We start from the raw sequence: 26,859 nt of genomic DNA, 5'->3' as shown, positions 1-26,859 counted from the left end.
CACAAAAGTCTCAATTTCCTCATCTGTAAAATAAGGGAGTTAGACTAGAATGTAGCCACTAGAAGTTCTTCAAGTTCTTTCCTTACAAGAGATTTTGAATGGCAGAGTAAATAGAAATTAGGGGACGTCCTTCTACTTTTCCTTCATGGGCAGGAGAGGAAATGTGGATACCAGGGTTTCAGCTAGGCCTCTGGGCGGAGCAAGGATTCTACTTTGTGACATCACAATATCCAACCAGTCTCACCCTTGGCTACTCAGGAGAAGATAACAGGAGGTTCAACTTTTGATATATTAGAGGTGGGAAGCTACCTGACAGAGCTAGAAGGAATCAGCCAGCTATGCTTCCTGTTCAGGTGCGTGCCATTTGCTAAGCCCAGAATAGAAATTGCTGGTGTCTAAAGGAACAGAAGGAGAGGACCACAAGATGAGTGTGTCACCAGGCTTAAGAATAATAGTATAAGCACAGAGTCTATGCACCAGATACTTTGGGGGTTATGTAAAGGTTCCAAATAAGCAGAAGAAAGGTCAAAGAGGGTCCCACCAGAAGTAGCCTGAGTTAATAATATGAAGTCAAACCACAAAGACATTTCCAAGATTGTCCTCTCCCTAATCTCTCCCTAACCACTGGTAAAAATGAAGAAGGCACAAGTACTTCAGGAGGTCAGTGTATACATTACTTTCTAAAGTAGTCTACATTGGCTCTCTGGTGATGTTTATGCTTTCATCTAGATATTTTAATAGCTTCTGCTCAGAATGATCGGGAAGAGTAAACTAAGCAAAAAATAAGCTTACTGAAAGAAGTATTTTAATAAAAGCACAAAAACTACAATCAAAAGTAATAAAGGGAGGAGGAGGAAAAGATGTATTATGGGTTAGCCACTGAGGTGGATTCTAAACCCTGGTTTTGAAATTCCAAAGCTTAAAAGGCAAAAGGTCACCCCCTGTAAACAGTGAGAGAGGAAGGCTTTATGCTTAGGGAATAAGTAAAACAGTTCAGCCGGAACCATCTACAGCTTCTCCCCCTCCACAGAATTCCTGCCAGTGAAATAATCATTGGGGATGTGATGTGGACAGTTGTTTTCTTTACCTTGCCTTGGGGTTTGGCTTCTAAAGTATTTGTTTCTTCCTGGAGTCCTGGGGCCCTGAGTGACGGCAAACAGCTGTTCTGTTTACCAGCAGGGTGGGGTGCTGGGTGGGTGCCAGGTCCTGACTCAGTACACTGCGACCCCAGAGCAGAGATTGCCCAGGCAGACATACTGGAATTCGCCTGCAAGATCCCAGTTTATTGCAGTTTTCCCTCAGTAGCAGCAGCACCCAGTGTTCTCACAGGTAGATTAGTTACCCACCAGGGACCCAATGACAATAAACAGCGGGAGGAGAAAGACTCTATCCACAGCCTGCAATTTCAATCCTCTTTAGCCTTGAACATGTCACAAATTTCAGCAGTAACATCAGTACTTCCACATTATAATAGTAGCAATGACCCAAAGAATGCATCTAAATCACAGAAAAGCAAAATGGACTTGCACATTAATTCTAGTTCATATTCAACTTCCATCTAAAGAAGCCACTATGGTTTTCACAGTTAAATTTATGATACCTCTTAAATCCTTGAATATTTAAACCTCATTGCTGCCATTTTTAGAGCATGTTCATTTTATAGTCATTGAAAACAAAGTTTAGATTTAACCTAAAATAACATCTACAAAATACAGAATGTCCTAACTCATCTACATTTACATTTATTGACTATAATGTTCTCTGACCATTGTGTTAGTCACAAACCACAGAATTTCAGAGCTGGAGATCATACATTCCAATATCCTCATTTCCAGAAGAGGAAACCAGCATTTCAAGTTCAAGTTTTCAACTTAAGTCATTGAATAGAGCCAGAGCTAGGTTGAGAACGTAAGCCTTTCTTCTCACTCTTAGAATGGTGGTCTCTCTTAACATTTCCTGCCCCTCATTCACACTAAAGGAATTTATTAGGTTCATATTTGAGCTATTTTAGTTTCTAAGTTAAAATATTCTGAGATGAGGCTATCTCATTTTATTACCTTGATGTGTTTTTTGGTAAACTCAAATATTCTATATTGGTGACACTATTCACCAAAGCTTCCCTAGCCTCTGCAGCTCCAAACAAGACAAACTTTGGTCAAAGTCAAGAAAAGGCACCCAAACCCCAATCCACATGGCTTATATAATAACAATGAAAATAAATCCAGGGAAATTGGCAGGCTATTCTGCCTGGAACCTTGATTAATAATCCATTTTTTAGAAAAACATTTCCACAGTTAACAAACTTTTTGCTTTATAATAAATATACAGAATTCTTATGGCCTTGCTTTTTCCATTTTAGGTAGATCACTTTGTATTTTTGTGTTCTGTGATGTGTGTGTGTGTGTGTGTGCGCGAGTAGCCTGCAAATTTATATATGGGTAGATATTTCATGTGGTAGGTGTAAGGTTATTATAACATCTGTTGTAATTGTTCTATAATTATCTAATATATCTCCTATATGAGTCTTTCCTGACTTATTCTAAGGACTAATAATTAAGTTGGAATTGTCTTGACAATTTAGGAATTGTCTTGGACTTGTCCAGGGTTTGCTTTATATATGTCTTGTATTGCCAATTAATTTGTAAGTTTGAGCCCAGTCACTTCCTAAGTGCAGATCCTTGGAAATTTTTATGATAGAATTCATTGAAAATGTATCAGCCTAATGCTGAACATCTGAAAGAAAAATGTTGAAAAAAAGAATTCCTGAATATATAGTCCTCATTTTCATAGACATCAGTTCCAAATTTCTGATGAATATTTTCTAGGCATTAGATTGTGCTAACCAACTGAAAAGTGCGTACCTTGTAAACATAATCCGGATGTTTCTGGTTTTCCACATATATTACCTTTAATAAAAGATCATTATGAAATGATTACCAACAGGAAAGAACATTCCCTCATTACATAGGATTTAAAGAAGTCTGTGGTAAAATCTTTCAGCTTCCATATTAATTTCAAAAGTTGTGCAATATGTTGAGTAATTTTGCACATACTATAGCGTAAAACTGCAGGAGAAAAAATGCAGCTTGTGAAAAATAGAGGGATAAAAGGAATTTAGTTTCAGGTACTCTGTTGTGGATTTTGAGGTCTCAAATCTCTCCAGTAAACTGAAACACAGGTATGCCAAGTGAACTTTTGAAATGTTTTCCCTCGAATTACCTGAGAAGATGCAGCCTGACACGCCTTATTTAACAGCCTTGAGAAGAAAAGAAAGAAAAGAACAGAAAGCTCCCTCACCAGACATCCTGAGATATTTGGCTCTCTTTTTTGCAGCCACCACTCAGGGTGCTTTGGCTTCTGGCCATACCTAGGTCTCTGACACATGCAGGGCACTCCCCCTCATCCCAGCCCAGCCCCCATGCTGCTCTCCTAAGAATTGTGCAATGAGGCCTTTGTAACCTGAGTCCTGTGAAGTCTAGAAAGGAATGTGACCCGGTGCCAACAGACGTTGGTGCCACTAGGACCCAGAAGGAGCTCTCCTGCTGTTTACCCTATGTCTCTTGGGAATCTCAGAGGGGGAAAGGTATGCTTAAAAATGAGCAGGGAATCAGACCCTGGGAAGGATTTTGAAGTAAGCACTCCTGTACCTTTACCAAGCTCCAGAGGCATGCTTCATGTTGCTCCGGAGGGTAGAAGCAGATACGCTTTTGAGCCACCAACTTTCAACTTTCCTACTCCTAGTTGTGTCCCCTTACTGAAAAACATGAGCCGTGGCCCCATTCTTGCAGTGCCCTGTACAGGGTAAAGTATGAACTTAACCGGAATTCCATATTAAATAATGATGTTGGTAGTAGAGTGGCAAGTGCTGATGGCAGGAAACTGGGAAGACCTTTGTGATCAAGAGGCCAATCTGCATTCAGCACCTGATAACACATAACCAGCTTCCTACCTCTTTCTACCTCGCTTCAGACATTTTCCTCGATTGTGACAAACACACCATCTGGCCACTGGCAATACTTAGGGTTGTCCTACCTCTTCTGCAGAAGGAATTATGTTCTGAGCTAAGTCATGAAGACCCTTCTTTTAAGTTACCCAAACATCATGATGGCCATGTGAGTGGACCTCTACCTACAAGGAAGAATCAAAAGGTAGAATTAAAAGGAAGTGAAAGTAAACCCCTGAGTCTTGTCTTTTGAACACTGTTTAGTACACTAGTACAATTAACAGTAAATGGCAACTTCTGTATTTTATTCTACCAATGTTGCTTATAAACAAAAGCTGGTCCCAGAAAAACAGATATTTTAGCCAGAGATGACAACTTAATTGATAATCAAAACACCAGCATTCTTTTCCTCCTGTCAAACACATTTAGTAGGCAGGGTTTTTATTATTAGAAAAGGGGGACACATTCTGTGTTAGAATATGTACCTTGTTTGTTAGGAACTGACCATCTCATTCCTCTTATCAACATATTATTGCTTGTTGTGCTCTGTCCTTTCAAATTGCTTTTGTTCTCCTTTCTTACCCTAAATGAGGTCAGTGTCTGTTTAATCCAATTTCTTTCTTTCTTTCTTTTTTAAAGATTTATTTATTTATGCATACAAGAACTGGGGTACAGACCAGAAGTGGGAGGGTGAGAGGTTTCACCAGAGACAGAGTGGGGAACAGAACAGGCAGACTGACTGAAATACACTGCTGAGGGTAGAAGGAGGTGAGGTAGGAGAGGTTTGCTGAGCCATGTGGGTCACTTTCCTGACCTGCTGGGGATCGAACTCTTGCTACAGAAGCTGTGGATAGCTTCATACTGCTGCGTCTTAACCCCTTGTGCCACCAGAGAGGCCCCAATTTGTATTTCTTAACACTTAGTGCTGTGGCAATAAGAAATCGAAATATTTGGCATGAATTGGGCTCTTTAAGAATTATGAATTTAGTTGGGAAGGCAATAGAAACAACTGTAAAGAGTTCAGAAGCAAAAGAGGAACTGCATAATAATGGAAAATGTTTGCATATTGGCTTCAAAGTATCCCAGGGCACAGTGCAGAGGGAAGGTAAACTTGCCTCAAGTGTTCAGGTTGCCCATCATGGCAGAGTTGGGACTTGAGAGGATTTTGAAAGTTAGTGAAACAGAATAGTGACTGTCACAAACTTGGGGTAAAAACATTTTCTAGTGCAAATATTGATCCTGGCACAGTTCTCCTAAGATTTGTAAGACCCCTCACAGAACTTATCTCTACTCCTCCTGTACTTTTGCAACTCCTTCTTTGCAAGCAAAGCAAAGCATTCATGTAGATTTGGGGGTTATAGAAACTGAAGTTATGGAGATATGCCAAAATCAGGAAAGATGAAACCAAATCTAACAGGTGATTAGTGTGCAAGGCCATGTATGCTGTAACCAATGTCTTATCTGATTTTAATTATGCATATGGGCTTCCTGACCACACACATTAAAACCAATGTGTTTCAAATCTTAATCATTATCCTTTCCCAAACCTGCTCCCTTTTGTGATTCCTATCTCAGTCAATGACCTGGTCATATTCCCAATTACTCTGGGTAGAATGAGGAGTTCTATCTATCTCCTGGTCTTTCTTCCCCTATGTTTGGTCATCAAATCCAAGTAGTTAGAGCACCATGTCTCTTTTGATCTCATTGCTTCCTGTCATTCTAAATCCTCTGGGCTTGGCTCTTATCTCATCATCTTTCTTTCATTTTTTATAGTTCTGTTTATTGAGTTAAGTTGATTTTCAATACTGTCTATGTTTTAGGGATATATGTTCATAACTCTTTAAATGTATGCTACCACCCCATACCCATACAAAGCATGAATAATCATCCACCATCGCCTATTGAGCCCGCCATTGCTTTGCTCCATGCCTCTCTCCTCCCTCTGGTATCCTCGGTTCTGCAATCAGATTTCAATGGTTCATTTTGGTTTATTTTTGTCTGTTCCTTAGTGTTGTTTCATTATGTCCCACATGTGAGTGAAATCATCCAGTATTTGTTTCCTCCTGACTTATTTGCTAAGCAACATCCCCTCTAATTCTACCCATGTTGTTGCAAAAGGCAAGATTTTATTATATTCTACAGCTGAGTAGTATTCCATTGTGTATATACACCACATCATCTTAATTTACTCTTCTGCTGTTAGGCACAAAAGTTGTATGGCTATAACACTCATCAATGTGTATACACCAAGTTAAGGAACAACAAACTACTTTAGGCAACTCCTATCAATTCTGAGAACAAATATTGGAAAAAAACACATTTGTGGTAGAAGACTTCAACACCCCACAATCACCAACAGACAGATCAACTAGACAGAACATAAACAGAGATACAATAGCCTTAAGTAGAGAACTAGACCTGTAGACATTTACAGGGCACTATACCCCCCAGAAAAAAAAATTAAAAAGCTGAATACATATTTTTCTCAAGTGCACATGGGACCTTTTACAGAATGGATCACATTCTGGGACAAAAAACAAATATCAGCAAATTCATGAAGATTGAAATAATACCTAGCATCTTCTCAGAGCATAAAGATATCAAATTAGAAATCAACTATCAAAAGAAAACAGGGAAATCCTTTAATACATGAAGACTGAACACACTATTGAAAAATACTGGATTAATGAGGAAATCAAAGAAATTAAAAAGTACCTAAAAACAAATTGAAAATGAGCACAAAACTATAGAAAAATTATGGAAAACAGAAAAAAACAGTACTAAGAGGGAAATACACAGCAATACAGACTCACATCAAGAAACAAGAAAGAGCTCAAATAAGTAATCATCTCACTCAACTCAAGGAATTAGGGGGGGAAAAGCAAAAATTCCAAAGCCAGTAGAACATAAATAATAAAAGAATCAAAGCAGGGCCTCCCCGGTGGCGCAGCAGGTTGAGCACAGTGCTGTGAAGCTGTTTGCAGCCTCCACGGCTCCGGTTCAATTCCCGCCCAGGGAGATTCCCACATGGCACACGCAGACCTCTCCTGGCTCACCCGCTGATCCCCTCAGCAGTGTATTTTGGTCCTTCTGCCTGTTCTGCTCCCCACTCTGTCTCTAAAGGATTCTCTCACCCTCCCATGCCTCTGGCCTGTACCCCAGTGCTTGTATGAATAGAAAAATCTTTTTAAAAAAATGGATCGCAATTAATAAAATATTTTGAAAAAGAAATCAAAGCAGAAGTAAATGAAATAAAATTTAAAAGACAATCCAAAAGATCAGTGAAACCAAAAGCTGGTTCTTTGAAAACATAAAATATACAAATCTCTAACAAGTCTAACCGAGAAAATTAGGGAGAAATCTCAACTAAATGGGCTCAAAAATGAAACAGTAGAAATCACAACAGATACTTCAGAAATTCAGAGGATAATTAGATACTATTATGAACATCTATACATGAACAAATTCAATAACCTAGAAGAGATGGACAAATTTTCAGAATTATAAAATCATCTGAGACTGAATAGGGAAGAAACAGAAATCCTGCACAAATGAATCACAACAAGGAAACTGAAACAGTAATCAAAACTTTCTCCAAGAAAATTTTTGCACCCAACACTAATGATAAAGGACTGATCACAAAAATCTACAAAGAGCTGATGAGACTCAACAACAACAAAGAAAATAATCCAGTCAAGAAATGGGCAGAAGAGCTAAAAACAAACTTCTCTGAAGAGGAAATAACAAATGGCCAACCAGGCATATGAAAAAATGTTCAACATCACTTGCAATCAGGGAAATGCAAATCAAAACTACAATGAGATACCATCTCACACCAGTGAGAATGGCACATATTAAAAAAACTAGCAACAACAAATGTTGGCGAGGATGTGGAGAAAAAGGAACTCTCCTGCGCTGGTGGGAGTGCAAACTGGTCCAACCACTATGGAAAACTGTGTGGAGATTCCTCAACCTACTAAATACAGAGCTCCCATATGATCCAGCAATTCCACTCCTAGGTATTTACCCAAAGGACACAGAAACATCAACTCCAAAGAGCGCCTGCACCCCTATGTTTATAGCAGCACTATTTACAATAGCTAAGCTTTGGAAACAACCCAAATGCCCAAAAATAGATGACTGGATCAAGAAGATGTGGTACATATACACCATGGAATATTACTCAGCATTCAAAAAAGATAAACACATGCAATTTGTAGCAACATGGATGGCGCTGGAAGGGATCATGCTCAGCGAAATAAGCCAGAAAGAAAAAGAAAAATACTGGATGGTCTCACTCATAGCAGGAATCTAGAAAACCTAAATAAGGGACCAGGAAAAAGAATAACTATAAGAAAGAAAAAATCAAAATCAGCAAACAACTATGAACCAGAGACACTCTGTGGGGGTTGGGGGGCGGGAAAAGGCGGGATTGGGGTCAAAATAAGGGGGTTGCAATTGTATGTGGAATATAAAAATAAAATAAAAAAAACTTTCTCCAAAAACCAAAAAGTCCAGGACTAGATGGCTTCACAAGAGAATTCTACCAAACTTTCAAAGGTGAACTAATACCTATTTTGCTCAAATTCTTCCAAAAACTGAAGAAAAAAAGAATAATTTTAAATACTTTCAATGAGGCAACATTACTTACCAAAACCAAACAAAGACAACACAAAAAAAGAAAATTATGTATCAATCTCCCTAATGAGAACAGATGCAAAAATCCTTAATAAAATTCTAACAAAATGAATCCAACAATTCATTAAGAGGGTGATATACCATGGCCAAGTGGGATTCATACCAGCATCACAAGGATGATTCAACATCTGAAAATCAATCAATGTAATTCACCACATCAACAGAGAGAAAGATAAAAATCATACGGTCATATCAATAGATGCTGAGAGAGCATTTGTAAGATCCAACATCCATTAATGATGAAAACTCTCCAAAAACCAGGGATAAAGGGAATATACCATAACATAGTAAAAGCCACGTACAACAAACCCACAGCTAATTTCATTCATGGTGAAAAACGAAAAGTTTTTCATTAAGATCTTATATAAGACAAAGATATTCACTCTCACCACTACTATTCAACATTGCATTGGAAGTTCCAGCTACAGCAACTAGACAAGTGAAAGATATAAAAGAATCCAAATTGGGAAAGAAAAAGTAAAGATTATCATTATTTGCAGACAGTATGATAATATACATAGAGAACTCTCAATATTTCACAGAAAAAAGTAATTGAAACAATCAGTTTAGCAAAGCAGCAGGGTATAAAATCAACACACAAAAATCACTGCCCTTCCAATACACAAGCATTGAGATAGAAGAGGAAAAAATTAAGAACATGATTAACAATTACACCAAAAACAAAACAAAACAAAACAAAAAACACCTAGGAGCAAACCCAACAAATGAGGTAAAATATCTATAGAAAGAAAACTATAAGACATTGTTGAAAGAAATAGAAGATGTAAAGAAATGTAAAAATATTCCCTGCTCATGGATTGGAAGAATCAACATCATCAAAATGGCCACCCTACCCAAAGCAATACACGGATTCAATGCAATCCCAATAAAGAAAGCAATGACATTTTTCAAGGAATTGGCACATACACTACTGAAATTCATACAGATTCACAAAAGACCCTGAGTAGCAAAAATCTATCCTGAAAAAATAGAAAAAGAATAGAAATTTCACACTTCATGACCTCAAATTATAAAGCCATAACAATTAAAACAGCCTGATACTGGAATAAAAACAGACACACAGACCAATGGACTAGAATTGAGAGCCCTGAAATAAATCCACACATATATGTACAATTATTCCATGACAAAGTCAAGAACCTACACTGAAACAAGGATACCCTCTTCAATAAATTGTGTTGGGAAAACTGGACAGCTATATGCAAAAGACTCAAACTAGACCACTATTTCACACCATACACACAAATCAATTAAAAAATGAATAACAGGGACCTCCCTGGTGGCATAGGTGGTTGAGCGCAGTGCTGTGATGCTGTCCGCAGCCTCTGAAGGGCGGATTCGATCCCAGCCAGCCAGAGAGATACCCACATGGTGCAGCAGACCTCTCCTGTCTTGCCCACTGCTCCCCTGAGCAGTGTATTTCAGTAGATCTGCCTGTTCTGTTCCCCACTCTGTCTCTGGTGAATCCTCTCACCCTCCCGCACATCTGGTCTGTACCCTGGTCCTTGTATGCTTAAATAAAATAAATATTTTTTTAAAAAATGAATAAAAGACTTGGATGTAAGCCCTGAAACCATAAAATACATAGGAGAAAACATAGCCAAAAATTTTCATGACATAAGCTTTAGTGACTCCTTTAGGAATTCATCCTCAACAGCAAAAAAATAAAAGAACATAAACTGGAACTACATCAAACTAAAAAGCATCCACACAGCAAAAGAAACCGCAACTAAAACGAAGACACTATTGAATGGGAGAAAATATTTGCACACCATACATCTGACAAGGATTGGTATCAGAGATATACAATGAACTCATGAAACTCTACAAAACAAAACAATAACCCAATAAAAATTGGGCAGAACTAAAAAGGCACTTCTTCAAAGAAGACATACAGACTGCAAACAGGCACATGAAAAAATGTTCACAATAACTTCTTAGAGAAATGCAAATCAAGATCACAATGAGATATCACCTTATACCTGTGAGAATGGCCCATATTAAAAAAAAAAACAAAAAGGAACCCTTCCACACTGCTTGTGAGAAATGCAGACTGGTCATTCTCTATGAAAAGCAGTACTGAGGTGTCTCAAAATACTAAAAATATATCTACCATATGATCCAGCAATTCCACTCTTGGGTATCTACTGCAAGAATGCAAAAACACTAATTTGAAGGTATATGTGCACTTGCATGTTCTTTGAAGCACTATTTTCAATAAATCAAGTTGTGGAAGCAAGCTAAGTGTCCAAGGACAGATGAGTGATTTAAGAAGATACAGTATTTATAATCTTCCATGTTGTTGTCATTGGATTCTGGGTAATTGTTCTCTCCTTGTGAAATATTTCATTGAGGCTCCCAGGTGCCAGCTATATTTATTTTTGTTTGCCCATTTTGCTGCTTTAGTTGTCCCTATTTTTAAAAATGTATCAGTAACAGTAATATAGAAATTTGGAACTATGCCTACTTTTCCAAGCTGGTGGTGATATGATTTTATTGTAGTTTTTTGACCTTTGCTGGTGTTCATAGCTACTCTAACCCATATTTGCAGTTGCTGAGTCAGAGGGTGACTGAGTGACTTGCAGGGGTCTAGCTGTTGGTGTGAATGTGTTGGTGGCTTATGTTTGTGGCATTACTGATATCTCTCCTCTATGGGGTTCCAGTTGTGAGATGGCAGTCTGTGCCTTCTTAGTTCACTTCACGAGGTCAGTTTCAATCTGCAGAGGGAGGGGAGTACATTCCAGCAACGGTCTTTGTTCTTTTTGTCAAGGAATGACCTGGTCTGCAGGGAGGTCCCAGATCCTCTGCACATGTTTTTCCTCAGTCAAGGGTCTATGTCTCCATACTGTTCAGTTCTTCCTTTCCTCAGGGCCCCGAGCTGAGTGGCAGCCATGGACACACACCCTGGACCACAACCTTCAGGAGTTTCTTTCTACCCACCTCTTTTTTTTTTTTTTAAAAGATTTACTTATTTATGCATACAAGAACTGGGGTGCAAGCCAGAGGTGTGGGGGTGAAAGGATTCACCAGAGACAGAGGGGGGAACAGAACAGGCGGAATGACTGAAGTACACTGCTGAGGGGAGCAGCTGGTGAGTCAGGAGAGGTCTGCTGCGCCACGTTGGTAGCTCCCTGACCGGGGATTGAACTCGTGCTGCCATGCCTACAGAGAGCTTCATAGGTTGCGTCTTGACCCCTTGTGCCACCAGGGATGACCTTCACCCATCTCTTGATAAATGAAGCATGAATCTACTCTGTGTCCCTCCTGGTGCAGAATGTTCTGGTCGCTGACATCCAAGAAGTGCTCCAGTTTCACACCAACTGACAGGAGTCTGGATGTACATCCCTCTGGTTAGCTGTTCGGGGATCATCTTTGGAGTGAAGCAAGAAACACTCTCATGCTATCTTGTTCAGAGTCTCTCATCATCTTTTTCTAAAATCACTCAGCTCCCCAACTTCATTCCTCTGTACTCTATTTGTCATAAATTTCGTAAATTCACCAGTTTAAGAGGGGTTCAAAATTTTCCCATTGTTTGAAAAATAAGGGACTCTCAAGACCCTTCACCTCTTCGAGCTTTGTCTAGCCATCCCTCCCTCTCTGTCACCCATTCCTTCTTCCCTTTTGCACCAGACAGGGATCTCTACTCTCCAGTCTGCCCAGCTCTTTCTTGCCTCTATGGTCTTTACTCATGCAGTTAACATCTGAGAGAATTGGCTCAGAGTAGCCAGGGATTTTTCTTCCTTCTCAGAGATGGAACCTTCAACAAGGTTGGTCAAGCGTTCCTCAGACACTTTGTTACTAGAGGACACTTACATTGATATGGGCCCTTGACCCCATTTTTTATAGTTCCATGGGCACCTAGATATTCAATAAACCTTGGTGACTAGACGTCTGTGCCTATAAATATTGTTTCTGTGGTGTTCCTACTCTTTTACTGAGAATTGTGGGGCATCTTATCATCCATTGCCCTTCATAGTATAAATTGTAATTGAACCCTTTCTTCCTTTCCAACTCAGGCTTCAGTTAAAATCCTTGATTAGAAGATAAGTCTTCTGCCAGTCACGTCATTAATGGCCCTCATAAGTTTCATGACATTCCTTCCTGAGTGTCTACTGTATGGTAGCCAAGGTCATCGCCAGAATATCAAATCATGTCCTTTGACATCATCCCAGGCCAGCTATCTGATTTCTACATTTTTCTGTGTCTTTTAAAGTGATGGTGTCCATAACAAGAGATTAGGGAAAACTCCCGGGAATCTGTATCTTTTGTTTCTACCTGGAACAAAGTCACTGAACCTAGTTTCTTCTGACTTCATGTTTCCTGTCCCTATTAATCATTTGAAGGTCCCTCAAATCAGGAAGCAGCATGTCTCCAGACTGTCCCACCCAGGTGGATAAGCTCTGTCTCGCCCCTGTCACCACCGCCCTTCCTTTCCTGCACCTGGGATCTTGGCCTGATGACTTTCCCTGAGTACATGCTGTTCTTGCGTGGGAGCCCCTCACCACCACTGCAAACTGCAGAAAAAGAGTCATTGAAAGTTTCTTTATCCTCTTTAGATGAGAGTTGGGTTTGCATTTCAGTGACTTCCTCATAGCTCAGAAGTGGTAAAAGCACAGTTCAAATAATATAATTCTTAAATTTTAGAGAACCATACAAATAGAAGATAATTATAAATGCAAATGTAAATTGCCTTTCTCAGTGTTTTAAGATGATATTGTCAAAATTATGTATATAATTATAATGTTTAATATGTATCTCAACAGACACATATTATAAATGCTGGTTTTAAAAGATCAAGCATCTTCTAAATAGCTTATGAACAGCTATTTAGGCTGTTATCTGAACTTCCCCTTGCCTCTTAAACATAATTTCAATCGATATTTCTTGCTTAGTTCTGAAATAAAGTAGCAATAATAAAAACAAATTTTAAGCTGTTTGGCACCTACACTATTAGCCAATGTTCTCTAGAGAAACTGTCAATAGGAGAGCTATGTGACAAACACACAACATTTGTTATGAGGAACTGGCTCATGCAATGATGGTGGTGAGCAAGTCCCAAGATCTGCAATTTGTGAACGGTATACTGAGGACAGCTGATGATACAGTTCCACTTCAAATGCCAGAAGATTTAAAACCTTGGAAGGGCTAATATTTCAGTTATTGCCCAAAAACAGGGGGAAGAAATTGATATCCTAACTCAAGGCAGTCTGTTAAGAGGAAATTTTCTTACTTTCAGAAGGGGTCAGTCTTTTTGTTTTATTCAGGCCCTCAACTAAATGGACAGTTTCCACCCAAATTGGGAAGGGCAATCTGTTTTACTAGTTCTATAGGTTCAAATGTTAATCTTATCCAGAAACACACTTATAAGATACTCCAGAATAACATATACTAACTATCTAGGTACCGCATGGCTTGGTCAAATTGTCACACATAGCCTATAAGTAAGCTCAGTAATTATCTCATTTAATCAACACAAAGACCCATGTGGAAATTGTTTTATTCCCATTTGTTCAATAGATGTTTATTCAACAAATGTTTGTATATTTTAGAGATGATGACACTGAGGTTCAGAGAATTGAAGTCACTAGTCAGAGGCATGAAGCTTGTAAATGGCAGTCTAACCTTGATCTAAATGACTTTGACTGGATACTTTTTAATCTTGTGGTCTGTGACTCCCAGCATTGTTGCTGCATTCCCCACAGGTACTGGGGCTCCCCGACTTGGGTGGGACAGGTCTTAAAGTCATTATCTACCGGTCACAGTGCAGGAGTAGCTGTGGGGAGGTGGGCTCATTCCTGCTTTCACATTTGGATTTGAGTGTAACTTGGAACCACTGTGTGGGCTCGGCTTTCCTTTGCCTTTGAGGTCACCCACAGAACATTAATGATTGCTGCATTTTACCGAAAGCTGTGTTGTGATTTGCATGGGAAATGTCACTCAATCTTTGCAAAAAAAAAAAAAAAAACCAACCCATTTCTCATAAACCCATTCTGCCATGGGAGATGACAGGGTTAAAGGGACAGCCAAGGGCAGGGACTGAGACATCCTTCTTAAAGCACCATCCTAAGAGCCAACAAGAGTGCCCTACATTTCCCAAAATGTCCCTGTGGGCCAGTCCAATCCTGTTCCACCCCTCCCCTAAATCTGCCCATAAAGTCGGCGTAACACTGCATGAATCAATAGTTTTGCAGGTGTGCACTGTCTGCTGATTCACCCATGGAACAGGCCTGGGCTTTCCCTCTGGTTTGATTTGCTACTCATGGCCTGACATGTTCCGCTTCTCATTTCTGACTTCAGTAGTGACTGCCCAGTAGTAAACTTAATCCCCTACACCAATCTTGTTTAAAGCAGATGCCCTGTCCCCTCTCCCTGCGGCTTTCTCTGGGTTGCTCTCCAGGAGTGACCTCTGACATAGCAACATGAGCAGTCTCGCTGAGTTAGCGTCAGTCACAGCAAGCCTCTGGACTTGGAGAGGAGGAATCTGAGACTCAGGAGGGTGTGTGTCTTGCCAAGTTCACACAATTACACGCCAAGTCACTTGTCTCCCAGTTCAGTGCTTCTGGTGTATGGTAGAGATATCACTTTTAATGGGATGAGGTGGGAGAGCCCCGCAATCTGACCCAGTGGGGACAGGTCCACGAGCAGCACATCTCAGAAGCAGAGCTTGTGGGGCAAATGTACCAGACAAAATGAGAGGTCAGCCTCTCTTTCACACATGCCCTTCCATGTGCAAAAATGCACAGCACTGGGGTAGGGTGGTCTTTTTTTTTTTTTTTTTTTTTTTTTTTTTTGCATTAACAGTGAATTCTCTTTGGCCTGCATGCTTCATTGGAAGGTCAGGAAAGAGTCAAGCTTCTATCTGTCTGGAATTGTAGTGAATGACTCACCATGACCCCCATTCCCAAAGGAAGTGGCTTTGGCTTGAATCATGTGTTTACAGAAAATCAGTTTGTCTATAAGTCCACATGGATTCACCCAGTGGATTCTCCTTGGTGCCTTTTTAGCAATTGGGTTCTGTGGGATGATGTTTCCAGACCAGATCCTTGGTCCAGCCCCCTCCAGTTCCTCACTGGCATTGTTTCCAGAGCCTGTGGCCCACAGGACAGGAGCTGAGGGCAAGCAGGGTCGTTTCAGCCAAGACTCTGAAAACACTGCCCAAAAACGTTTGCACATGGAAATAATCGTTGGCGGTAAAAACTCTCAAAAGAAAGGAACATAAAACTGCAGATTGATTTTAAAACCACTTTACTTTTTAATATTTTTTAAACCTAAAGGGTAAATGAACTTCAGATTCTTTGAGAGCAGTAGGGCCATTGTTGAGAAGGCAGCACACTCTAGAGGTGGAGAAGGAATTTGGAAGGTGCCGGGAGACTCAGTTGCTCTCCCTGGCTGCCAAGGACTTGGTGGCATCTCTGGACAAGTCACCCTTTATTCCTTGTCCTGGAATTCTTGGAATTGGGAGATCTGTGTCTACCCAGGCTCTGTTAATAACTATATAATGTTTACATGAAACTGTCGATCCTCAGGTTCTTGATTGGTGAAACACTGTTCCTCAGAGCTGCCAGACACCTTGATTTTAGACTTCTAACCTTCAGAATTATGAGAAAATGCACTCCTGTTGTTTAAAGGTACCCGGAGTGTGCTGCGTCGTTACAGCAGCCTTAGGAAACTGATGTGCCTGTAATGCTGTTAAGTTCGGGCACTAGGCAAGTGGAAATTCTCCGATGTGACCCACAAAGGGAACGTCACAGTCCCCTGCCCCCTGCGCTCTGGCTCACCTAGAGACTACCCTTCTCCAGCACATATTTTACGAACCACCATCTGGTGTTCCTTGTTAGCTGCCTTATGCTGTTGGGTGCTGTGCTTTAAGTGTAGCTCCTTTGCCTCCTCTTCTAGGTGGCAGCCAGAGGTTGTAAACTCAGATACCTCCTGGGTCAGAGTTGTTGAGAGAGACACAGGGGGAAGAACTTCAGACTGGAATGTGTGTCTGCCTTTAAATAAAACTTACCCCACCCAGCAGGCCAAGAAAAACATGACTAAGACCTGTCATTTGGGGATCTCCACAGTGTGCCGGAGAGAGGGGGGTGTCTCTTGGTCTTTTCCTCCCCCAAAAGCAGTCAGCAGGTTTTTATTCAGTTTCACAGTTTGCTGGCTGGATCCGTGGCTGGGTCCTGGCCCATCAGTGTGTGGATGGCTCTGAGACCTCAGAAGTTCAATCATGGCCCCAAAGTTTCTCCTTTCAGACAGAAACTTCTAAAGCAGATTTCATAAGGTTATAATTTAAATCCCCCAACTGACCAGCTTCTCGACACTGTTGCAAAATTTGAGCTGCAGAAGAATGCAGCAAAGGGCGGTGTCTCTCCTCCACATGGCTCTCCACCACCCTGATTATTTTTGTGAGTGTTTTTCTTGGCACTTCTCAGACTCTCAGGTGGCAGGGGAAAGTGGGTTACTGCAAATCAAGGGTGATTTGGGGAGAGGAATACTTTCTTGCTGAAGCTCCTGTTTACAGTTCATTTCTTTTTGAACACCAGAGGGCGATACAGTCATTTGAATAGCTCGCCTTCCTGGCTTTAACTGAAATCCTGGGAATCAACGATTTTCATTTTAACATGAGAACAAATGCTGAGTGGACTCTTTGGTCATTTGACTATAGGCTCAGGTCTCTTAAGAATGTTAGAGAAGGCTTTTGAGACTGCTTGCTGAATGCCCCAGCTCTGGGGCCTGGGGCAGGGAGACCACAGGTAGCCACTGTGGCAGTTTCCTCTGTGGGGATGCACTTGTCACTTTCCCTCCCACTCCATCCTGAGACTGTCAGTTCTGGTAAGCTCGGTGGGAAAGTTTGGACTGTGCCTAGGTTAGAGTTACCTTGTGTGAAGGGCCCAGATTGTTACTTCCAGAACCTCTTTTAACTTGGTTTCATGAGGTTATTCCACTTACTACCTGGAGGTGAGGCTTGGTCCTGAGAGATTCAAAAGGCCCGAGAGTAGAGACCCCAACAGGGGTTGCAAAAGTCCTAATAATTACCCCAAGGCTCTGGTGACAACAACCAGATGACCAGTTTGTGTGTCTGTGGTCTTGGATCAGCTCCACCTACAACTTCTCGTAGTAAGGATGGTCTGTAGAATGTTCAATGATTTCTGAAGCAATGCAGATACTTAGTATGGCTCATGGAAGAGTCTATAAAGAGCAGAAGTAGAGCCACTGAGGATGACTATGGGGAAGCTTGACAATAGTAGTAAGGGCCCTTGGAAGTTCAGTTGGACTGACATCCACGGGAAGATGTGGCTTTGGAGCTCTGAAGTCTGAGAAGAGCCCAAATTGGACAGCTGCCCTGCCTAGGTGGGTGGCAGAGAGGAGATACCACCAGTATCACAGAGCCCATCTAACCTTGCATGCCTGCAAGTAATGGATATGTATGTGTATTTATAGAAGAATCTGCACTAGGTTATATAAGTTGTTCAGAAAGAGGCCTGTCCACTTTTGTGCCCTGAGAGACAGAACTCAGCTTTAGTTATACTGTTCTGGGCACTTTTAGCAGAGGACAAGAGTGTTGTTCTTAGCACAAACATGTCAACAGCAAATTGCAGGACAGAGAAAGCCTTGCAGGACAGAAAAAGCCTGTCAGGACAGAGAAAGCCTTGCAGGCCAAAATCTATGCAAATGGATTAGTTGCAATTCAGTGGACCCTGGCTGTTTATCTGATAAAGGAAACTGACAGAATGAGGGGAGAGTGTGTATAAAAGAAGACACACGTTCACTGCCATTATCCTGATGAGTAAGTTGAAAAGTATTACTGAAAGATCTACTGTGGAGACAAGAAATTGGTGCAAGGTCTTGATACCTGGGGCTTGGTAGACCCAGGAGGCAGACAGAGGACTTCCCGGCTTCTGAGGCCTGTAACAATTGTGGGGTCTATCCTGCCATGTGCACTTAAGATGTCATTCACATTTCCATTGCTCAATCCAGCCTTTTAATTTAATAAGGATATAAAAGAACAGAATTTGGAAATAGAGAACCTAGTTCTAGCTTTTGCCCCTTATTATTGATTTTCATGTTGTGGAGATTTATATCACCATCTTTACCCAGTTAACTTTCTTAAAACAAGCACTAAGTATAATATATATGGCAAGTGAAAACACTTAGGAAATTGTTACTGTGATAGAAGCACAGTTATTAATCTCAAGAGGAAATTCATAGGATTTCCCTATCTTGATTCCATTTTACCTGGGCTAGGTGAGGCTTCATTTGAAAGGGGGCTTAGAGATGGAATTATCTTTAAGCCAGTCCTTTTAAACCACCAGTTAAATGCCAAATAAATAGGAATGAAAACTATTTTGGTTTCTGTGTATTCACTGGTTTTGTAGGCTAGTTAGCCACTTTTTTTTTAGTTAGCCACATTTAGATGATAATTTGTAGAATAATACTGTTTGTATTGGAAACCCTATTGAAAAGTGTTTTTGCCTTGAAAAAAAGTTTTGTCCTTTTTTTTTTTTTAGCTAACTAACTTGAGACATCTTGTGCTGATGTGAACAGGGAAGAATTATTGACTTAAATCAAGGATCAAGTTTCTGTGTACAGACATTTTGTCAAATAAACACCTGTGAAATACATGTTTCCTAGCAGGGATTGGACTCAGTCAAAATATTCAGTAACATAGGTCTCATATTTAGAGTTTCAGCCAAATGGATATTGTCCAAATAGATATCGTCCATGACACCAAACAACAATTTGGTCCTCATTAATGATTGTCCTTATTGGTATTTCCTTGTTTAAAGCCATTATTCCTTTTTTCCCTTGAGCTTTAACACGTTTACCATCTGGCTCACTCACAGACTGATATGCAAGAAAATATAGCAGCAGCAGATCCCTGGAATTAGACTGTAAATTCCTGAAGCAAAGCTCTCTAGTGAGTTAGAGCTTGGACAATGGAGTCAGCCAGCTTGTGTTCAAAGTCTGTTCATTGCTTATTGGCTGATGATCTTGGGCAAGTCATTAAACCTTTCCAATCTTATATTCCTCTTCTGTAAAATAAGGATATGAGAGCAACTTTTACTTTTGTAGAATTTCATTGCAATCATCTAGTTTATGTGTTAGTTACCATCACCATCATCACCACCTCTGAGACCCTCACAATATTCTCACATGTGCCTTGCACTAGATCAAGTAGGAGAACACTTTCCATTCATTGTAGAACTCATTCTACCTACTGATGAATTATAGATATGGGGTGATGTTTACCAGGGTTGCATTTTCAAATTCTTAATTTGAATGCACAAATTCCAGTGTATTTAGTTCTCATTGGGGGGGGAGAAAAGGTTAAGGGCAAACCTCAACCTTGAAACTAATTGTTAAAACTGTGTTTAAAAAGTTCCTGTGCTATTCTTGGCACGCTGTACTAGACACGTAGAAAAGATCTGAGAAATAAAAAATGCTCACATGTTATTACTGTTTTATAGAGAAGACACATTTTTTTTTTAAAGATTTATTTATACAAGAACCGGGGTACAGGCCAGATGTGCAGGAGGGTGAGAGGATTCACCAGAGACAGAGTGGGGAGCAGAACAGGCAGACTGACGAAATACACTGCTGAGGGGAGAAGAGGGCGAGACAGACGAGGTCTGCTTTGCCATGTGGGATTCTCGCCAGCCGGCTGGGATTGAACCCACGCTGCAGAGGCTGTGGACAGCTTCACAGTGCAGTGCTCAACCGCCTGCACCACCAGGGAGGCCCCGAGAAGATACAGGTTTAAAGTAATTTCTCAAAGTCTAAGAAATAGGTCTGCTATTTTTGGGTACTCCTTGTTCAGGTAAACACTTCTTTAAGTGTTAATGATAGTTAGACAAAGGGTTTATTAGATAATCGAAATGAAGACTGAAACTGGGGAGCAGTCTAGCAGATTTTAGTATTAAGAACTGTCCCAACAATCACAAGTTTGAGTTTAGTTTATGTAGATAGGAACAGTGAGTAGTTGACATAAGAAATTTAACTGTGGGGTGGCGGTGCTTCATCTAAAGATAAATTGATGCTATTTATGTACAGATGAGGCAGATGCTGGGGGTTAATGTCTTCCTTTCTGAAGAACACACAGTGGAGATGCAAAGGTTGGTGATCATTGTTTAAAACTTTTTTTTTTAAAGATTTATTTACTTATGCATACAAGACCTGGGGTACAGGCCAGAGGTGTAGGAAGGGTGAGAGGATTCACCAGAGACATAGTGGGGAGCAGAACAGGCAGACCCACTGAAATACATTGGAGGAGAGCAGCAGGTGAGACAGGAGAGGTCTGTTGTACCATGTGGGTAGCTCCCTGGCCAACTGGGATTGAGCTTGTGCTGCAGAGGCTGTGGATAGCTTCACAGTGCTATGCTTAACGGCTTGCACTACCAGAGAGGCCCTAAAACTTCTTTATCAGGCAACTCTGGTCATTAGTGGGAATTGAAACGTTGACTTTACCCGCAGGTGGTAGTTTTTTTGCACAACTGTTCAGACTTCAAATCTGTGCGGATGGCTTTTCTCTTTTTTTCTGCTAAAGCAGACAGGGGGATCCCCAGAACATTTTAAAATATGTTCACAGAAGCCAAATTTTATTTTATGTTTAATCACATGGATGCCATTATCTTCAGTAAATGTTTTCTGAGGAAACACAGGCAGCGGGAAATTCCTCCAGAGAGCTGCTTGGTTGGCAGGTGTTTTCCATTTTACTTAACTGAGGGGGTTCTCTGCCTGTCAGAGCTGTGAAGGAGGGAAATGATGAACAGTGGCTCAAACTTGGGAAGCTCTTCAGAGCCACCCAGAGCTTTGAAAATGCTTAGGGCCTCTCTGGTGGCGCAGGTGGTTGAGCGCCGCGCTGTGAAACTGTCCACAACCTCTGCAGTGTCGGTTTGATGCCCAGCCAGCTAGGGACCAAACCACACGGCGCAGCAGACCTCTCCTGTCTCGCCCGCTGCTCCCCTCAGCAGTGTGTTTCAATCAGTCTGCCTGTTCTGTTTCCCACTCTGTTTCTGGTAAATCTTCTCACCCCCTGCATCTCTGACCTGTATTGCAGCTCTTGTATAAATAAAATAAATCTTAAAAAAAAAAAAGGAAGTGCTTATGCGTGGTCCACTCTGGGAGCTTCTGCTTTGGGATAACCTGAGTGGGGACTAGCTTTCAGAATTCTTAAAATCTTTCCAAGTGACTCTAGAGAGAGTTCCTATCTAGTGCGTTCTCTCTTAGGCATCTATGATTCTATGTTCTCTACATATTTAAAGATTTAGATTTTTTGCAGATGTAAACAAAGTGTTGAAGTGACCTGGCATGCATAGAGCTAAAAGGGCTGATGAAAGGGTTCTTGGTTAAATAGACTAGTGTAATGAAGGACTGGCTGAGCTGGAAGTTGGAGGACAAGGAGATCTGGATTTTAGTTAGGGTCTTCATTGTACCTCTGTGTGCCAGCTTGCAGAAATCAGATCCCCTCTCTGCCCCAGTGTGCTTTTCTTTAAAATGAAAGACTGGGGGGGCGGAGCAACATGGCGGCGAGGAGACGCTGCGAGTAAGATCTCCCATTAAAAAAAGTTAATAGGGAGGAAAAGCGGCAGGTCCCAGTAAGAACCGGGACACGGAAGATAAACGGACGACTCCAGCAAACTGCCCGAAGAAGAAAGTGGCCATAAAAGAGGACCAGAAGGGAGGGAAGCGCAGAACCCTGCTCCCCTCCCCCGCCCACAGAGGCGGCACTCTCCAACCGGCAGAGAGGAGGAAAACAACAAACTAAAATGACCCACAAGAACAAAGGACGCAGCAAGCGGGACTGTGAGTGGAAAGGAACTATTTCAGCCACCACACCCCGTGAACGGGAGCTGTGGAGAACCCTGCAGGATCCGCTGCGGAGGTGAGCTCCGGGCGCCATTGAAGAGAGCCCCGCCCAGGAGGAGGCCAGGACCAGCACACAGCCCCGGCCGCCCGGTAAGCCTGCGCGGAAAGCGGCGCCCCGGAAAAACAGACGCGGAGCGGGATTGCGCGGGGAAAGCGGCGCGGATTGCGCGGATCGGATCGCAGCTGCCCAGGTCCCCGCACCTGCGACCTAGGCTTGCGGGGAGACCACCTAGGCTTGCGGGGAGACGCGCGGAGGCCCTCCCGGAGTGAGCAGGAACCAGGCGCCCAGGCAGGGGAGCGGGATTCAAAAGGCGCCATTCCCGCGCCACTGATCTGGGCTACAGCCCGCGTCCTGGAACTGAGGGCTTTGGAACTGAGACACGGGGCACGAAATTAGGGGCGTGGGTTGCCCACGACGGTGGGGCACAAGGCAGACACAGCACCCCAAAGCCGTTGAGGTGTACCCTACCATCCCTGCTCTGCTCCCTGTCCCACTGGGTGGAAAATCAGCTCCCCAAGGGCTCCAGGAGAGATCTCTGGCGCCACCTAGCGACTTGAAGCCAGCACAGGCTCCTGAAGGAGCTAGTGGCCAGCTGGGGTGTTAGCCCACGCCGGGCCCCTTCCGAACAAGTGGTCTGAGCCCACAGGGAGAGCGAGCACCCACAGCCCGGGCAGACCAAGTGCGCAGAAGAGTGTGCCTGAGACCGGACGCGCAAGGAGTGTGTCCCACATCACCATTATAGAATAGGGACATTTCTTCAGTAAAGACTACCTGCAGAAGGCTTCCTCAGGAGCCAGAGGTGAGCGGGGGAAGTTCGCCCACGCCAGACCCCCTCTGGCCTGCAGTCCAAGCCCAGAGGGGGAGCAGGAACCCACCGCCGGGGCAGACCAGGCGCACAGGGGAGTGTGTCCCCACATCGGCATTTTAGAACAGGGACCTTTCTCCAGTAAAGACTGCTTGAAACTGACAGATGACTCCTGGAGGAACCAGGGGGGAGCAGAGAAGCCCACCCAAGATGCCGGCCAGTCCCAACTACACAGTGTCCCAACGCATACGGCAAATTAGAAAACAGACAGTAGGGAGGAGAAGAACCACACGCAACCTAGCAACTCTCCAGAGAAAAAGCACACCACAAAAAGAAAACCAGCCCCCAGATGGCAACGACAGTAACTTGGAAGAACTTCTGAGCCTTCCAGAAAGAGAATTTAAAATTGCCGTGATTAAAAAACTGACAGAAGTCATAAAGGAAAACAATGATAAGGGAAAAATAATCAACGATCAGAAGAATGAAATTGAGTCCCTAAAGAGGGAAGTAAAGGAAATGCAGGAGATCAAAGAATTAATGGAAGAACTAAAGAATTCTGGGAAAAGCAATGAAAGCAGAATTGATGAAATGGAAGAACGAATAAGTACTCTTGAAGACACAGAAATAAAAAGAACCAAAACAGAAAAGGAAAGAGAAGTACGAAGGAAAAAGAATGAAGAAAGACTTCGGGAACTATCTGACTCCATGAGGAAAGGAAATATAAGAGTTATAGGAATACCAGAAGGAGAGGAGAGAGAAGTAGGAACAGAGAAAATATTCAAAGAGATAATTGAAGAGAACTTCCCAAATGTGAAGGAGGAGCTGAAAATTGATATACAAGAAGCAAGAAGAACACCAAACTTCCACGACGAAAGGAAAAATACAGCAAGACACATAATAGTAAAGCTCCCAAGAATCCAGGACAAGGAAAAAATAATGAAGCTGGCAAGAGGGAAGAAACAGATAACATTCAAAGGAAAGCCAATCAGGCTGACATCAGACTTCTCCGAAGAAACACTACGGGCAAGGAGAGAGTGGAGGGACATAGTCAATAGACTCCAAGAAAACAGATGTCAACCAAGAATACTCTATCCCGCAAAGCTCTCCTTCCTCTTTGAAGAAAGAATATGGACTTTCCCAGACAAACAGAAACTCCGGAATTTCATTGCAACTAAACCCCCACTCCAAAAAATACTACAAGGAGTCCTAAAGCCAGAACCTCAGAGGGACGAATAACAATGAAAGAAGGCCAAAAAAAAAAAAAAGTTATTAAAAGAATAAATAAAATCAAAGGAAAGACAAACACAATAGCAAATACAGATGTTAACATATCAATATTAACTCTAAATGTAAATGGACTAAACTCTTCAATAAAAAGACACAGAGTTGCAGCCTAGATTAAGAAACAAAACCCAACCTTTTGCTGTCTCCAGGAAACACATTTAGCTACAAAAGATAAAAATAGGCTCAAAGTTAAAGGATGGAAAACAATCCTACAAGCAAATGGACCAAAAAAGAAAGCAGGAACAGCTATACTTATATCAGATAAAACAGATTTCAAACTCAAAAAGATAAAAAGAGACCCAATGGTCACTACATTATGATCAAGGGGACAATACTTCAAGAAGAAATAACACTCATTAACATATACTCACCAAACGAAGGAGCACCAAAATATATCAGACAACTGTTATCCTCTCTGAAAACAGACATCAGAGAAAACACATACGTAGTGGGAGACTTCAACACACCACTATCAACAATGGATAGATCAACAAGACAAAAAATAAGTAAAGAAACCAAAGCTCTAAATAAGGACCTAGAGCAATTGGGCTTAACAGACATCTATAGAACACTAAACCCCAAAAAAACGGAGTACACATTTTTCTCAAGCGCACACGGATCATTCTCCAGGATCCATCACATACTGGGGCACAAGACAAATATCAACAGATACACCAAGATTGAAATCATATCAACCATCTTTTCTGACCATGAAGGCATCAAACTAGAAATAAACCATAAAAAGAAGGCAAGGAACTTTCCTACCTCATGGAGATTAAAAACCACACTACTGGAAGACCACTGGACTAATGAGGAGATCAAAGAAGAAATTAAAAAATTTTTTGAATTGAACGACAAGGAGGACACCAATATCCTAAATGTATGGGATGCAGCAAAAGCAGTAATAAGAGGAAAATATATAGCAATAGAAGCTCACATCAAGAAACAAGAAAGAACTCAAAGAAACAACCTAATCTCGAAGCTCAAAGATCTAGAAAAAGAACAACAAAAAAACCCCAAAACCAGTAGAAGAAAAGAAATAATAAAAACCAAAGCAGAAATAAATGAAATTGAAACTAAAAAAATAATCCAAAAGATCAATGAAACCAAGAGCTGGTTCTTTGAAAAAATCAATAAAATAGACAAACCCCTAGCCAGGCTCACAAAGGAAAAAAGGGAGAAAGCACAAATAAACAGGATCATCAATGAAAGAGGAGAAATCACAACAGACACAGCAGAAATCAAAAGAATAATCAGGGCCTCCCCGGTGGCGCAGCGGTTGAGCGCTGGGTTGCGAAGCTGCCGGCGACCTCTGCGGCGCCGGTTCGATCCCCGGCTGCTCCCCGGCCACCAGAGGAGGGTCCCACATGGCGCGCAGACCTCTCCTGCCGCTCGCTGCTCCCCTCAGCAGTGTACTTCAGTCCTTCTGCCTGCTCTGCTCCCCACTCTGGCTCTGGTGAATTCTCTCACCCTCCCGTGCTTCTGACTGTACCCAGTGCATGTATCAAACAAACAAACAAATAAATAAATAAAAACATGCCTCTATTAAAAAAAAAAAAAAAAAAAGAATAATCAGTAACTACTATGAACAGTTATATGGAAACAAGTTTAACAATCTAGAGGAGATGGACAAATTCCTACAACTCTACAATCACCCAAAGCTAGATAAAGAAGAAATAGAACACCTAAACAGACCAATTACAATTAGCGAAATTGAAATGGTAATCAAAAACCTCCCCAAAAACAAAAGCCCAGGACCTGATGGATTTACAAATGAATTCTACCAAACATTCAGAGACGAATTAGTGCCTATCCTTCACAAACTCTTCCAAAAAATTGAGAAGGAAGGGACAATACCAAACACGTTCTATGAAGCCAACATTACACTAATACCAAAACCGAACAAGGACAACACAAAAAAGGAAAACTACAGGCCAATCTCCCTAATGAACACTGATGCAAAAATCCTCAATAAAATTTTAGCCATCAGAATCCAACAATGTATCCATAAGATAATTCACCACGACCAAGTAGGATTCATTCCAGGGACACAAGGATGGTTTAACATCCGAAAGTCAATCAACGTTATCCAACACATCAACAAAAAGAAATATAAAAACCATATGATAATATCAATAGATGCTGAGAAAGCTTTCGACAAAGTGCAACACCCATTCATGATAAAAGCCCTTGAAATTCTTGGGATACAAGGAACATACCTTAACATCATAAAGGCCATCTATGACAAGC

At 41.5% G+C, this 26,859-nt stretch overlaps 1 protein-coding gene across 3 annotated transcripts in view; it reads left to right on the top strand.

Moving 5' to 3' along the window:
* The first annotated feature begins 237 nt into the window (after positions 1-237).
* Positions 238-26,859, top strand: part of DNAJC5B (DnaJ heat shock protein family (Hsp40) member C5 beta) — an 82,120-nt gene continuing 55,498 nt past the window's right edge. For 2 of the 3 annotated variants that reach the window (XM_054692221.1, XM_037505962.2), the window contains exon 1: positions 238-353. The gene's annotated coding sequence lies outside the window, so the exon portion shown is untranslated. Of the gene's footprint in view, positions 354-20,723; positions 20,767-26,859 lie in introns of those variants that run through there. The other variant, XM_054692220.1, reaches the window with a different exon arrangement.

This window comes from Talpa occidentalis, unplaced genomic scaffold, assembly GCF_014898055.3.
Source record: "Talpa occidentalis isolate TD23 unplaced genomic scaffold, MPIMG_talOcc4v2.1, whole genome shotgun sequence".
In the NCBI taxonomy this organism is placed as follows: domain Eukaryota; kingdom Metazoa; phylum Chordata; class Mammalia; order Eulipotyphla; family Talpidae; genus Talpa; species Talpa occidentalis.
The sequence above is the reverse complement of the archived record's forward strand: the minus strand, read 5'-3'. Positions and strand labels throughout refer to the sequence as shown.